The 14,949-nt window shown below is 47.1% G+C and overlaps 1 pseudogene; it reads right to left on the bottom strand.

Moving 5' to 3' along the window:
• Positions 1 to 7,103: 7,103 nt before the first annotated feature.
• On the bottom strand, positions 7,104 to 9,668 carry LOC124022464 (annotated as a pseudogene).
• Positions 9,669 to 14,949: the final 5,281 nt, after the last annotated feature.

The raw sequence follows: 14,949 nt of genomic DNA, 5'->3' as shown, positions 1-14,949 counted from the left end.
TACTGGACAGAAGAGAGCGCCTTTGGATAAATGAGGAAATGTGTGACGAATCTGTGAGTCTGTGTGCTGTAGTTGAGAAAGAGAGATTATTAGGTTGTGTGTAGGGGTTGTGTGTTTGGTGTGTGTGTGTGTGTGTGTGTGTGTGTGTGTGTGTGTGTGTGTGTGTGTGTGTGTGTGTGTGTGTGTGTGTGTGTGTGTGTGTGTGTGTGTGTGTGTGTGTGTGTGTGTGTGTGTGTGTGTGTGTGTGTGTAAATTTGTGCATGTGTATGTTTGTGTATACAGTTGAAGTCAGAAGTTTACATACACTTAGGTTGGAGTCATTAGAACTCGTTTTTCAACCACTTGTTTTTCAACCACCAGATCGTACTTTTGGAGAAATGTCCTCTGGTCTGATGAAACCAAATATAACTGTTTGGCCATAATGACCATCATTATGTTTGGAGCAAAAGGGGAGGCTTGCAAGCCGAAGAACACCATCCCAACTGTGAAGCACGGGGGTGGCAGCATCATGTTGTGTCAAAATGGCTTAAGGTCAACAAAGTCAAGGTATTGGAGTGGCCATCACAACTCCCTGACCTCAATCCTATAGAACATTTGTGGGCCGAACTGAAAAAGTGTGTGCGAGCAAGGAGGCCTACAAACCTGACTCAGTTACACCAGCTCTGTCAGGAGGAATGGGTCAGAAATCACCCAACTTGTTGTGGGAAGCTTGTGGAAGGCTACTCGAAATATTTGAACCAAGTTAAACAATTTAAAGGCAATGCTACCAAATACTAATGGAGTGTATGTAAACTTCTGACCCACTGGGAATGTGATGAAAGAAATAAAAGCTGAAATAAATCATTCTCTCTACTATTATTCTGACATTTCACATTCTTAAAATAAAGTGGTGATCCTAACTGGGTATTTTTTACTTGGATTAAATGTCAGGAATTGTGAAAAACTGAGTTTGAATGTATTTGGCTCAGTGTATGTAAACCTCCGACTTCAACACTGTTCACTGTGCATCTTTATCTTTGATCTTCACTCCACAGAAACCAGCACAGAACCATTGAAGATGTCCATAGACAGGACATCATAGGCTAATGATTTCACATATCCACTGGACCCCCCACCAAGCCCAGAGACCAGATCCCAGGAGGGACAAATAGTTTGGAGTTGTGTAACATGCATGATGAAGTCTTGCCTGGAGGCCACGTTACATCATTCACATGCAGGCAATGCTAGCTCCAGGGGCCTTTAATTCTTCTGTTGCCCCACTCTGAAGACCCTCTCCTTTGGTATGAAGGCTGAATGTAAGGGGCTGCTGTAAGATGCTATGGTTCTATGATCCTGCCCAGTGGTTGACTTGGTGTTTGGACAAGGAAGGTACACAAGGCTGGGCAAGTGGCTAGTATAACATTATGTTTATTTCACCCTTATTGTAGAAGAGGTAAAACATGTTCAGATAAAGTAGTGTTACTGTGTTTGAAATGGTGATGGCTTTTGATGCGGGTTGATCTCTGGGGGTGGGGGGGTATCTATTTTACTTTAACAGGCTCATGTAAGTCAAACCCCTCTCTTTCTCTCTTTTTTGCTCTCTTTCTCTCTCTCAGTTCTACTGGTGTGTAGAGACACTATCTGTCATAGAGATAGATGGAGGGAGAGAGAGAGAGAGAGAGAGAGAGAGGGAGGGAATGAGAGAAAACGGGAGAGAGAGTGGGATAAAGGAGAGCGAGGGGAGAGACCGGGATGGAGGGGAGCAGGACAGAAGGGAAGGAGTGTAAGAGAGGGTAGGGGGGCACATGCAGGAGAGGGAGTGGGATAAAGGAGAGCGAGGGGAGAGACCTGGATGGAGGGGAGCAGGACAGAGGGAAGGTGTGTAAGAGAGGGTAGGGGGTGCACATGCAGGAGAGGGAGTGGGATAAAGGAGAGCGAGGGGAGAGACCGGGATGGAGGGGAGCAGGACAGAAGGGAAGGAGTGTAAGAGAGGGTAGGGGGTGCACATGCAGGAGAGGGAGTGGGATAAAGGAGAGCGAGGGGAGAGACCGGGATGGAGGGGAGCAGGACAGAAGGGAAGGAGTGTAAGAGAGGGTAGGGGTGCACATGCAGGAGAGGGAGTGAGATAAAGGAGAGCGAGGGGAGAGACCGGGATGGAGGGGAGCAGGACAGAAGGGAAGGAGTGTAAGAGAGGGTAGGGGGGCACATGCAGGAGAGGGAGTGCAAGGAGTGACAGACATGCACAAAATAAAAAGGGAGAGCGAAAATGATTGAGAGAAGGAGACGAGAGAAGGAAAGGGAGATGGTGTGGAGTGATATACAACTGCAGAGATTTACAGAGAGAAAGAGAGTAATGTTCAGGACAGAGACAGATAGGCAGGCGGAGAATGTAGAGGGAGAGAGGAACCAAAAGAGAGAGAGTGAGACAGAGTGAGAGAGGTAAAGAGAGAGAGTGAGACAGAGCGAGAGAGGTAAAGAGAGAGAGGTAAAGAGAGAGAGAGAGTGAGACAGAGCGAGAGAGGTAAAGAGAGAGAGTGAGACAGAGCGAGAGAGGTAAAGAGAGAGAGTGAGACAGAGCGAGAGAGGGAAAGAGAGAGAGAGTGAGACAGAGCGAGAGAGGTAAAGAGAGAGAGTGAGAGAGGTAAAGAGAGAGAGTGAGACAGAGCGAGAGAGGTAAAGAGAGAGAGTGAGACAGAGCGAGAGAGGTAAAGAGAGAGAGTGAGAGAGGTAAAGAGAGAGAGTGAGACAGAGCGAGAGAGGTAAAGAGAGAGAGTGAGACAGAGCGAGAGAGGTAAAGAGAGAGAACAACAGATAGACAGAGACACTCTCCTGTCCTGTTGCCACATCAGGTCACTATGGTAACAGCTGTAGCAACCGATCCATCATATGTCTCTATAATTCATGTTTATCATGCCATGTGCTGGGACTGTACTGTATTGCTGTTATCATAGTAATGTGAATATTGAGGTGAGAAGCAGTTCAGTGCTTCAGCCTTATTGCTTCAACCCCCAGACCCTTACTTCTGTCAACACCACAGAGTGTTTCTTCAATCAATCTTGGTAACTGCGGTTCTATATGTATTTGTTTCTGCCAAACAGAATCTTGCCAAACAGTCTGGAATAATTCAATGCAGCAGTATGACTTTGTGCAGAAACAGTAGGGTTTCTAAGCTAAAAATGGGATACTCAATTAAATCAAAACGTAATTATTCTTGCCCAGCATGAATATATTTTTGAATTCATATTTTCATAAAAAGGGCTGACTGGTTAAAGCAAAAGGCAACTTAACGCCACAATAAATCAAAATATATTTTGTTTTGTTGTAATATTTTTCTCCAGACTTTGCTTAAGTTGGGTCCTGGGTTAGCGGCTGGGTCAGGCTGTGTTACCAACCTCTGAACCATCCCATTACCAAGTGATTATCATAGCCTTCAGGGAGATTTACAGCTCAGTGCCTCCATTCCTTACATTATGTGTCTGTGGAGAACATAAATCATGGATGTGTGTGATGTAATTCTCTCTCCCCCTCACCCCTTTTCTCTGTGTTTCGTGTGTGTGTGTGTGTGTGTCCGTTCGTGTATGCATGTGTCTGTGCACTCGCATTCATTCGTGTGTGTGTGTGCTTCTATCTTTTCACGTGTGTGTATGTCATAAAAGTGTGTTATCCAGTCTGCAGAACAACCACAAAATATGACCAGAATAACTTAATCCATCATCTGCCTGTAGAATATAGCATTTACTGTTCAATCTGTTCAATTAATTCAGTTTTGAGGGTTTTCGTCACTGTTTTGAGGGTTTTTGTCCCCTAGGGGGGGACAAATGACTCAAGAGTTGACTTCTGGGTTAACAGAGATTAGGCCTGGCTGGGACACACAATGAAACTGTAGACTAAACCACTCCTTTAGCCCTCCCAGATACATCATTGTGCATGGTGGCCCAAATGGCACCCTATTCCCTGTTTAGTGCACTACCAGGACCCATTTGGGACACAACCCATGCCACTATGAAGCTGGATGTTCACCCACTATAGAGCTATAGCTAGCTATGTACCACGGCGACAGGGCGACTGTTCAGGCCCCGGTTCTGTAAGCTGGTCTGACAGAACAGCCGGCAACGTCACTCTGACATCTCCTTTGATACGGACGGCTAATTAGATCTTCTGTAATAGAGAATAGTGCTGGAGGCTGGAGGCAGTTCCATCTGTCCCAGGAACTGGAGGAGTGGATACAGAACCACAGGGCTGGCAGAGAAGGGCTATGGCACCACGCACACAGGAAAGCAAACACACACACACATTCTTATTCTGGCTCCTACTACTCTTCAAGGTTTTCAGCTAAACTTCAACCTAACCTCATCTAGACAAGGCAAAGTCAATCAGGTATTCACTTAAAACACATTGTTTATTGTCCAATGCTTGTCATGTTTGCTGTCATGTTTGCAAAATGAAATGCCATATTGAATGTTCAAGCCACTGGGGCAGGTGTTTTGGCTTGGGCCACGCTTCGTAGACAGCGGATGCATCCTCCACCTTCAATCAATCGAGACGAAAAACAGCAGGTCTAGGACAAAGTAACACGTCAGGTGAACAGGTCAAGGTTCCCTAGCCACAGGCAGAACAGTTGAAACTGGAGCAGCAGCATGACCAAGTGGACTGGGGACAGCCAGGAGTCATGAGGCCAGGTAGTCCTGAGGCATGATCCTAGGGCTCAGTTCCTCCGGGAGGGGAGGGAGGGAGCACCCGGCCTCACCCTGCTAGAATCTGAAGTCAAATGTCTACCATTTGCTGATGATCTGGTGCTTCTGTCACCAACCATGGAGGGCCTTCAGCAGCACCTAGATCTTCTGCACAGATTCTGCCAGACCTGGGCCCCTGGAGTAAATCTCAGTAAGACAAAAATAATGGTGTTCCAAAAAAGGTCCAGTCGCCACAATTGAGACTGCATGCAGAATTCTGCAACAACCTAAATTCTACAACAACCTAAAAGGAAGCGATTCCCAAACCTTCCATAACAAAGACATCACCTACAGAGAGATGAACCTGGAGAAGAGTCCCCTAAGCAAGCTGGTAAGGGGCTCTATTCACAAACACAAACACACCCCACAGAGCCCCAGAACAGCAACACAATTAGACCCAACCAAATCATGAGAAAACAAAAAGATAATTACTTGACACATTGGATAGAATTAACAAAAAAACAGAGCAAACTAGAATGCTATTTGGCCCAAAACAGAGAGTACGCAGTGGCAGAATACCTGACCACTGTGTCTGACCCAAACTTCAGGAAAGCTTTGACTATTTAGAGACTCAGTGAGCATAGCCTTGCTGTTGAGAAAGGCTGCCGTAGGCAGACATGGCTCTCGAGAGAAGACTTTACTGTGGCACACTGCCCACAAAATGAGGTGGAAACTGAGCAGCACTTCCTAACCTCCTGCCAAATGTATGACCATAATATAGACACATACTTCCCTCAGATTACACAGATCCACAAAAAAAATTGAAATCAAACCCAATTTTGATGAACTCCCATATCTACTGGGTGAAATACCACAGTGTGTCATCACGGTACCAAGATGTGTGACCTGTTGCCAGAGGAAAAGGGCATCCAGTGAAGAACAAACACCATTGTAAATACAACCCATATTTATGTTTATTTATTTTACATTCTGTTCTTTAACTATTTGCACATCGTTGCAACACTGTATGTAGACAATGTGACATTTTAAATGTCTCTATTCTTTTGTAACTTCAGTGAGTGTACTGTTTTACTGTACATTTTTATTGTTTATTTATCTTTTCTTTCTTATCAACTTCACTTGCTTTGGCAATGTTAACATATGTTTCCCATGTCAATAAAGCCCTGGGATTGAATTGAATTAGAGGGATAATACTGAAATTCACACAGGACACCAGATAAGACAGGAGAATTACACCAGATATAACAGAATGATCCTAGCCCCCCGGCACATAGACTATTGCAGGACATAATACTGGAGACTGAGACAGGGGTGAGTCAGGGGACACTGTCGCCCCATCTGACCATACTCCCGGACAGGGCCAAGCAGGATATAACCCCACCCACTTTGCCAAAGCACAGCCCCCACACCACTAGAGGGATATCAACAGACAGGAAGATCACTTCAATGACTCAACCCACTCAAGTGACGCACCACTCCTAGGGATGGCATGGAAGAGCACTAGTAAGCCAGTGACTCAGCCCCTGTAATAGCGTCAGAGGCAGAGACTCCCAGTGGAGAGAGGGGAGCCTGCCAGGCAGAGACAGCAAGGGCAGTTCATCGCTCCGGTGCCTTTCCATTTACCTTCGCACCCCTGGGCCAGACTACACTCAATCATAGCACCTAATGAAGTGATGAGTCTTCAGTAAAGACTTAAAGGTCGAGACTGAGTCTACGTCTCTTACATGGATAAGCAGACCATTCCATAAAATGGAGCTCTATAGGAGAAAGCCCTGCCTCTAGCTGTTTGCTTAGAGATCCTAGGGACAATAAGGAGGCCTGCGTCTTGTGACTGTAGCGTACGTGTAGGTATGTACGGCAGGACCAAATCGGAGAGATAGGTAGGAGCAAGCCCATGTAATGCTTTGTAGGTTAATGTTATCTGCCATGACTACAAGGTCGGATAGAAATTATGGGAACTCCGTGAGGAATGGTAGCTCTTCAAAGTGATTGAATAGACTGCATAGATTTCATGACTAGAAGCTCAAAATAAAAATGTATTACATTTTTTGTAAATTGAAATTTGCTGTCATAAATGTTAGCCTCACCACTGCCTTTGTGGGATGCCCAGGGGATATGGTCACTAGTGTAACCAGGAGAATCCTCATTTAACACAGTTCATTCATCAGGCTTGAGCCATGTTTCTGTCAAGCTAATCACATCAACATTATGATCAGTGATTAGTTCATTGACTATGACTTGGACGTGAGGGATCTAACATTAAGTAACCCTATTTTGAGATGTGAGATATCACAATCTCTTTCAATAATGACAGGAATTGAGGAGGTGTTTATTCCAGTAAGATTGCTAAAGCAAACACCACAATGTTTTGTTTTGCTCAACATAGATCGAGGCTGAGCTGACTATCCCCATTGAGACCGTGTCTGTGCCTCAGTCTAGGTTGGCGTGCAGGGTCTGTGGGGACTCCAGCATGTGGAGCAGCTCAGAGTTTTCCAGCTCCGCGAGCATGCATGTGATTCTGGAGCCAGATTGGGGGGGATCAGGAGGTAAAGTGTCTGACTTGGAAGGAGGGAGAATAAAATAAACCATCAGAAAGGACCATGGAATGGATGGTCACAAGTTTTTGACTCAGGAAGTGAATTGAAAAGAGATGTATGCCGGACTCACACAGACTTTATTTTGGGTTCTCAAGGGATAAGGTTGACAGCATGGAAGCAGTCAGAGACTCCTGGACATGGACAGCAGGCTTTTGCATGTGGACCTGAAGCAGGGAATTAATTTCCTGCTGAGGGGTTTTCTGAGGCATGCTCACTATGGCTGCCTGGGAAGCTGGGGAGAATATATTTATGATCAGAGATTTGATGATGACAATAGCCAGTATTCTTCCAACTAAAGACATTCAAGGTAAATGCTATGGGAGTGGTATCAACATTGACTCCAACATTTACATATATGCTGCATCATCAGATATACTCCCTCATCTGATGGGAGGATGAGGCACTCATGGTGCATGGATGCATAATGGCGGGTGCAGGCCGGTTGGGGTTGATGATGGGTGGATTTGGGACGGCCATGACGTTAGCCATCCTCTGCAGTCAGCGGTTCTTCAGATATGCCTGATGTAGGGTCTTGTGTTGGGCCTGGAGCCACAGATAGCGGCTTGCTGGTCACTCTGCAACTGTTTATCTCCGTCAAAGCCTTGGTGGCGTAACAAATCCAAAGCCTTTGCTTCAACCGTGCTCCATCATCACCTTGGTGCTTGTGATTGTTCTGAACCGGGCTCCATCATCACCTTGGTGCTTGTGATTGTTCTGATCACCTTGTGCTCCCATCATCACCTTGGTGCTTGTGATTGTTCTGAACCGTGCTCCATCATCACCTTGGTGTTTGTGATTGTTCTGAACTGTGCTCCATCATCACCTTGGTGCTTGTGATTGTTCTGAACCGGGCTCCATCATCACCTTGGTGCTTGTGATTGTTCTGAACCGTGCTCCATCATCACCTTGGTGCCCTGTGATTGTTCGAACCGTGCTCCATCATCACCTTGGTGCTTGTGATTGTTCTGAACCGTGCTCCATCATCACCTTGGTGCTTGTGATTGTTCCTAAGAGGCAAAGCTCTTTCTGGAGATGATGACCGTCCCAGCTATCATCCATATTATTCATGTACAGATTGACTCCGTTAATGCGGCCTTCTTCCTCAGCTGAATCCTGTATTTTAGCAACATCTGGCACTTGCATTTCCAGCCAGGTCACCGGTGATACAAGGATTAGCTGTCCATCCATATCTGAGGATGTCGGGAGATGATGTAGAAACTGGCCACTTTTTGGATTTTTGTTTTAAGCCTATCTCAAACCTTAACACTTACCTTAACCATTCACAGTTAATGCCTATCCTTAAACATTCAGAGTTAATGCCTAAACTTAACCTTAAACACGTCTACATTTTAAGTTTGGAACAACTTCTAAATCTGACGTTTGAGAAACATGGATAAACGTCTAATTGTGACATGAGATTGTGAGAGCTTGTTGCACATTTCTTCTGGCCGTGGCCCACATAGATCCAGCTCCTGTTCACCTTCTTCTCATTTATCTGATCCACAGCCTGACAAAATCAGATACACTCCAATGACACACTGGTCTCCCAGACACTGAGCTCCGTAACACATCTAGACAGTGACAATAATGGATGACATCTCTCACCTTCTGTGCATCCTCCTCCCTTTTGACACTGAGGAAGCCGAATCCTCTAGATTTCACGCTGTGATCAACCATGACACTCCCTGGAGCTGAAAAGGACAGAATCGTCCTCAACTCAATAAAAAGGTCAACTAAACAGACACGAAACAACAAGAGGATATACAACAGTAGGCTACACAAGACACATCTGCCAAACACTCATCATGTCAACCATATCTCACAGTTTGTCATCATCCATGTTGATGCCAAAGTTCTTGATGTACCTGTACACATAGGTGAACTCCTTGGCCCTGGATCCAAATTCAGCCTCTCTCTGTTTACATTATTTAAATAGTTCAATGCTCACTATTTCATCAGCCAACATCTTACCATTCAATCTCTTGGCTCATTCAACAGCGTCCTGGGTTGTGCAATCTACATAACCGTACCCTCGGGTATGCCCTCAGTATCACAAACAACCTTAGAGGACAGAATATAAAATGTGTCCCCTAATGCTTGGCTTATCCAGATTCTTGACGATAATATTCACAACGATGCTCTTCTTCAGAGAAGGATCTTGTTGATTCCACATGAGTCACATTCCATTTCATACTGTCCGAGGCAGACTCAACATCCTTTTGGTAAAAGTTGATATATCTACAGTATATCCCAAGGATCGTTGGGTCTTCCTATCTTCGTAGACCTTAATTGAGTGGATTGTCCCTTTTGGACTGAATTTATGGAATAAAGTATGTTCATTCGTAAGAATATGTAAATGACCTACATATAAGGAGACCAAAGGTACCCTCATGTCCATGACGACCATACAAGGGTTAACAGATTTGACAGTCTAATATCTTCTCAGTAGAACAGTTTGATAGATACCTTGCATGCAAGACAAATGAGTGTTCCAGCACATGAGATGTCAACAAGTATGATTCTGGAACCCCTGTGTCACAGGCACTTTGTGATGTCATAAAGAGTGTGTATCAAGAATGTCATCTATCAAAACAACATTTACATTTACATTTACATTTAAGTCATTTAGCAGACGCTCTTATCCAGAGCGACTTACAAATTGGTGCATTCACCTTATGACATCCAGTGGAACAGCCACTTTACAATAGTGCATCTAAATATTTTAAGGGGGAGGGGGTGAGAAGGATTACTTTATCCTATCCTAGGTATTCCTTAAAGAGGTGGGGTTTCAGGTGTCTCCGGAAGGTGGTGATTGACTCCGCTGTCCTGGCGTCGTGAGGGAGTTTGTTCCACCATTGGGGAGCCAGAGCAGCAAACAGTTTTGACTGGGCTGAGCGGGAACTGTACTTCCTCAGTGGTAGGGAGGCGAGCAGGCCAGAGGTGGATGAACGCAGTGCCCTTATTTGGGTGTAGGGCCTGATCAGAGCCTGGAGGTACTGAGGTGCCGTTCCCCTCACAGCTCCGTAGGCAAGCACCATGGTCTTGTAGCGGATGCGAGCTTCAACTGGAAGCCAGTGGAGAGAGCGGAGGAGCGAGGTGACGTGAGAGAACTTGGGAAGGTTGAACACTAGACGGGCTGCGGCATTCTGGATGAGTTGTAGGGGTTTAATGGCACAGGCAGGGAGCCCAGCCAACAGCGAGTTGCAGTAATCCAGACGGGAGATGACAAATGCCTGGATTAGGACCTGCGCCGCTTCCTGTGTGAGACCGGGTCGTACTCTGCGGATGTTGTAGAGCATGAACCTACAGGAACGGGCCACCGCCTTGATGTTAGTTGAGAACGACAGGGTGTTGTCCAGGATCACGCCAAGGTTCTTAGCGCTCTGGGAGGAGGACATAATGGAGTTGTCAACCGTGATGGCGAGATCATGGAACGGGCAGTCCTTCCCCGGGAGGAAGAGCAGCTCCGTCTTGCCGAAGTTCAGCTTGAGGTGGTGATCCGTCATCCACACTGATATGTCTGCCAGACATGCAGAGATGCGATTCACCACCTGGTCATCAGAAGGGGGAAAGGAGAAGATTAATTGTGTGTCGTCTGCATAGCAATGATAGGAGAGACCATGTGAGGTTATGACAGAGCCAAGTGACTTGGTGTATAGCGAACAGAGCCCTGGGGGACACCAGTGGTGAGAGCGCGTGCTGAGGAGACAGATTCTCGCCACGCCACCTGGTAGGAGCGACCTGTCAGGTAGGACGCAATACAAGCGTGGGCTGCGCCGGAGATGCCCAACTCGGAGAGGGTGGAGAGGAGCATTTAACATTAGTTTCTCCTTCCACTTTATTAGTGTGCTTCCATCAGCAAGGTTACTAACAAAAATACTAACATATAGCTTTCTGATACCATTTCTATACTTTTAAAACTGCACCGGTTTTTGTTCTCCCAAGAACATCCCATCCTCTCCAATGTTATTTCTTCAACATTCTAAAAATCCATAGTTAGGTCAGCTACGCCATTACACATTCTAGCTACTGTAATCCTTTCAATCACATCCATATACGCAATAGAATAGGATAGAAGAGAAATTAATAGAATATATTAAAATATAATATAATTTTACAGAATCAAATAGAATAACTAGATTTCTCCCTTGAGGGAACTTCTCTCAAATCAAAATCAAATCAAATGTATTTATATAGCCCTTTGTATATCAGCTGATATCTCAGTGCTGTACAGATACCCAGCCTAAAACCCCAAACAGCAAGCAATGCAGGTGTTGAAGCATGTTGAAAATGTCCCTAGAAAGGCCAAAACCTAGGAAGAAACCTAGAGAGGAACCAGGCTATGAGGGGTGGCCAGTCCTCTTCTGGCTGTGCCGGGTGGAGATTATAACAGAACATGGCCAAGATGTTCAAATGTTCATAAATGACCAGCATGGTCAAATAATAGGTCTGGGACAGGTAGCACGTCCGGTGAACAGGTCAAGATTCCATAGCCGCAGGCAGAACAGTTGAAACTGGAGCAGCAGCACGGCCAGGTGGACTGGGGACAGCAAGGAGTCATCATGCCAGGTAGTGTCACCCTGACCATAGTTTACTTTGTATGTTTGTATGTTTTGGTTTGGTCAGGGTGTGATCTGAGTGGGCATTTTATGTTGTGTGTCTAGTTTGTCTGTTTCTGTGTTTGGCCTGATATGGTTCTCAATCAGAGGCAGGTGTTAGTCATTGTCTCTGATTGGGAACCATATTTAGGTAGCCTGTTTGGTGTTGGGTTTTGTGTGTGATTGTCTCCTGTGTCAGTGTTTGTACCACACGGGACTGGTTTCGGGTTTTCACATTTATTGTTTTGTAGTTTGTTCATGTATAGTTTTTCTTATTAAAAAACCATGAACTTCAACCACCCTGCATATTGGTCCGCCTCTCCTTCGACGGAAGAACCCCGTGACAGAATCACCCAACCACAACAGGACCAAGCGGCGTGGTGACAGGCAGCGGCAGCCGGAGCAGCGAAGTATGGACTATACTACTTGGGAGGAAATAGACAGGTGGGCGGTCGACCCAGGGAGAGTGCCGGAGCCCGCCTGGGATTCGCTGGAGCAGTGCAAGGAGGGTTATAGGTGAATGGAGTTGGAAAGACGAGCACGGCGACACGGAGGCACACAGTGAGTATGGCGAAGCCGGGTAGGAGACCTGCGCCAACTTCCTGTGCTTACCGGGGCTAGAGAGACCGGGCAGGCACCGTGTTATGCTTTGGAGCGCACGGTGTCCCCAGTGCGGTTGCATAGCCCGGTGCGGTACATTCCAGCTCCGCGTATCGGCCGAGCTAGAGTGGGCATCGAGCCAAGTACCATGAAGCCGGCTCTACGCATCTGGTCTCCAGTGCGTCTCCTTGGGCCGGCTTACATGGCACCAGCCTTGCGCACGGTGTCCCCGGTTCGCCTGCATAGCCCAGTGCGGGCTATTCCACCTCGCCGCTCTGGCAGGGCGACCGGGAGCATTCAACCCGGTAAGGTTGGGCAGGCTCGGTGCTCAAGAGCTCCAGTGCGCCTGCACGGTCCGGTCTATCCAGTACCACCTCCACGCACCAGCCCTGCAGTGGCAGCTCCCCGCACCAGGATTCCTGTGCGTGTCCTCGGCCCAGTATCACCAGTGCCAGCACCACGCACCAGGCCTACAGTGCGCTTCGCCTGTCCAGCACTGCCAGAGCTTTCCTCCTCTCCAGCGCTGCCGGAGTCTCCCGCCTGTCCAGCGCTGCCAGAGCTGCCAGTCTGCAAGGAGCTGCCAGTCTGCAAGGAGCTGCCAGAGCTGCCAGTCTGCAAGGAGCTGCCAGAGCTGCCAGTCTGCATGGAGCAGCCAGAGCTGCCAGTCTGCATGGAGCAGCCAGAGCTGCCAGTCTGCATGGAGCAGCCAGAGAAGCCAGTCTGCATGGAGCAGCCAGAGCCGCCAGTCTGCATGGAGCAGCCAGAGCCGCCAGTCTGCATGGAGCAGCCAGAGCCGCCAGTCTGCATGGAGCAGCCAGAGCCGCCAGTCTGCATGGAGCAGCCAGAGCCGCCAGTCTGCATGGAGCAGCCAGAGCCGCCAGTCTGCATGGAGCAGCCAGAGCCGCCAGTCTGCATGGAGCAGCCAGAGCCGCCAGTCTGCATGGAGCAGCCAGAGCCGCCAGTCAGCATGGAGCAGCCAGAGCCGCCAGTCAGCCAGGATCTGCCAGAGCAGCCAGTCAGCCAGGTTCTGCCAGAGCAGCCAGTCAGCCAGGATCTGCCAGAGTCGTCAGCCAGTACGGAGCTGCCCCTCTGTCCCGAGCTGCCCCTCTGTCCCGAGCTGCCCCCTGTTCCGAGCTGCCCCTCAGTCCAGTGGGGTCATTTAGAAGGGTCGCCGTTGTTAGGAGGCCACGGAAGCGGACAAAGTGGCGGACTAAGACTATGGTGAAGTGGGGGCCACGTCCAGCACCAGAGCCGCCACCGCGGACAGATGCCCACCCAGACCCTCCCCAATAGGTTCAGGTTTTGCAGCCGGAGTCTGCACCTTGGGGTGGGGTACTGTCACACCCTGACCATAGTTTGCTTTGTATGTTTGTATGTTTTGTTTGGTCAGGGTGTGATCTGAGTGGGCATTTAATGTTGTGTGTCTAGTTTGTCTGTTTCTGTGTTTGGCCTGATATGGTTCTCAATCAGAGGCAGGTTTTAGTCATTGTCTCTGATTGGGAACCATATTTAGGTAGCCTGTTTGGTGTTGGGTTTTGTGTGTGATTGTCTCCTGTGTCAGTGTTTGTACCACACGGGACTGGTTTCGGGTTTTCACATTTATTGTTTTGTAGTTTGTTCATGTATAGTTTTTCTTATTAAAAAAACATGAACTTCAACCACCCTGCATATTGGTCCGCCTCTCGTCTTCAGGAAGGCAGTGAATTGCTGCTCAACAGCCTTTTCTAAACATTTTGAGAGGAATGGAAGATTCAATATAGGCCGATAGTTTTTTACATTTTCTGGGTCAAGGTTTGGATTTTTCAAGAGAGGCTTTATTACTGCCACTTTTAGTGAGTTTGGTTCACATCCGGTGGATAGAGAGCTGTTTATTATGTTCAACATAGGAGGGCCAAGCACGGGAAGCAGCTCTTTCACTAGTTTAGTTGGAATAGGGTCCAGTATGCAGCTTGAAGGTTTAGAGACCATGATTATTTTCATCATTGTGTCAAGAGATATAGTACTAAAACACTTGAGCGTCTCTCTTGATCCTAGGTCCTGGCAGAGTTGTGCAGACTCAGGACAACTGAGCTTTGAAGGAATATGCAGATTTAAAGAGGAGTCAGTAATTTGCTTTCTAATAATTATTATCTTTTCCTCTAATAAGTTCATGAATTTATTACTGCTGAAGTGAAAGCCATCCTCACTTGGGGAATGCTGCTGGGAATGCTGCTTCTCTCCATCCATCCCTTCACGTAATTCATTATGAATTATTGATTAGATTGTATATTGTCAGAAACATACCCTAGGGGGGTGTATGGATTCAGAGAGGATGGAGTGTTCAGTTATTTAAACACTGTCACAGTCCAATAGTTGCACTGTTATACACAGCGCATCTGATTCAGTGGAGGCTTCTGAGGGGAGGACGAATTATAATAATGTCTGGAACGGATGGCATCAGACTCCTGATAACCATCTGTTTCATACCATTCCACTCATTCC

The sequence above is a fragment of the Oncorhynchus gorbuscha genome, unplaced genomic scaffold, assembly GCF_021184085.1.
Source record: "Oncorhynchus gorbuscha isolate QuinsamMale2020 ecotype Even-year unplaced genomic scaffold, OgorEven_v1.0 Un_scaffold_1399, whole genome shotgun sequence".
NCBI lineage: Eukaryota > Metazoa > Chordata > Actinopteri > Salmoniformes > Salmonidae > Oncorhynchus > Oncorhynchus gorbuscha.
The sequence above is the reverse complement of the archived record's forward strand: the minus strand, read 5'-3'. Positions and strand labels throughout refer to the sequence as shown.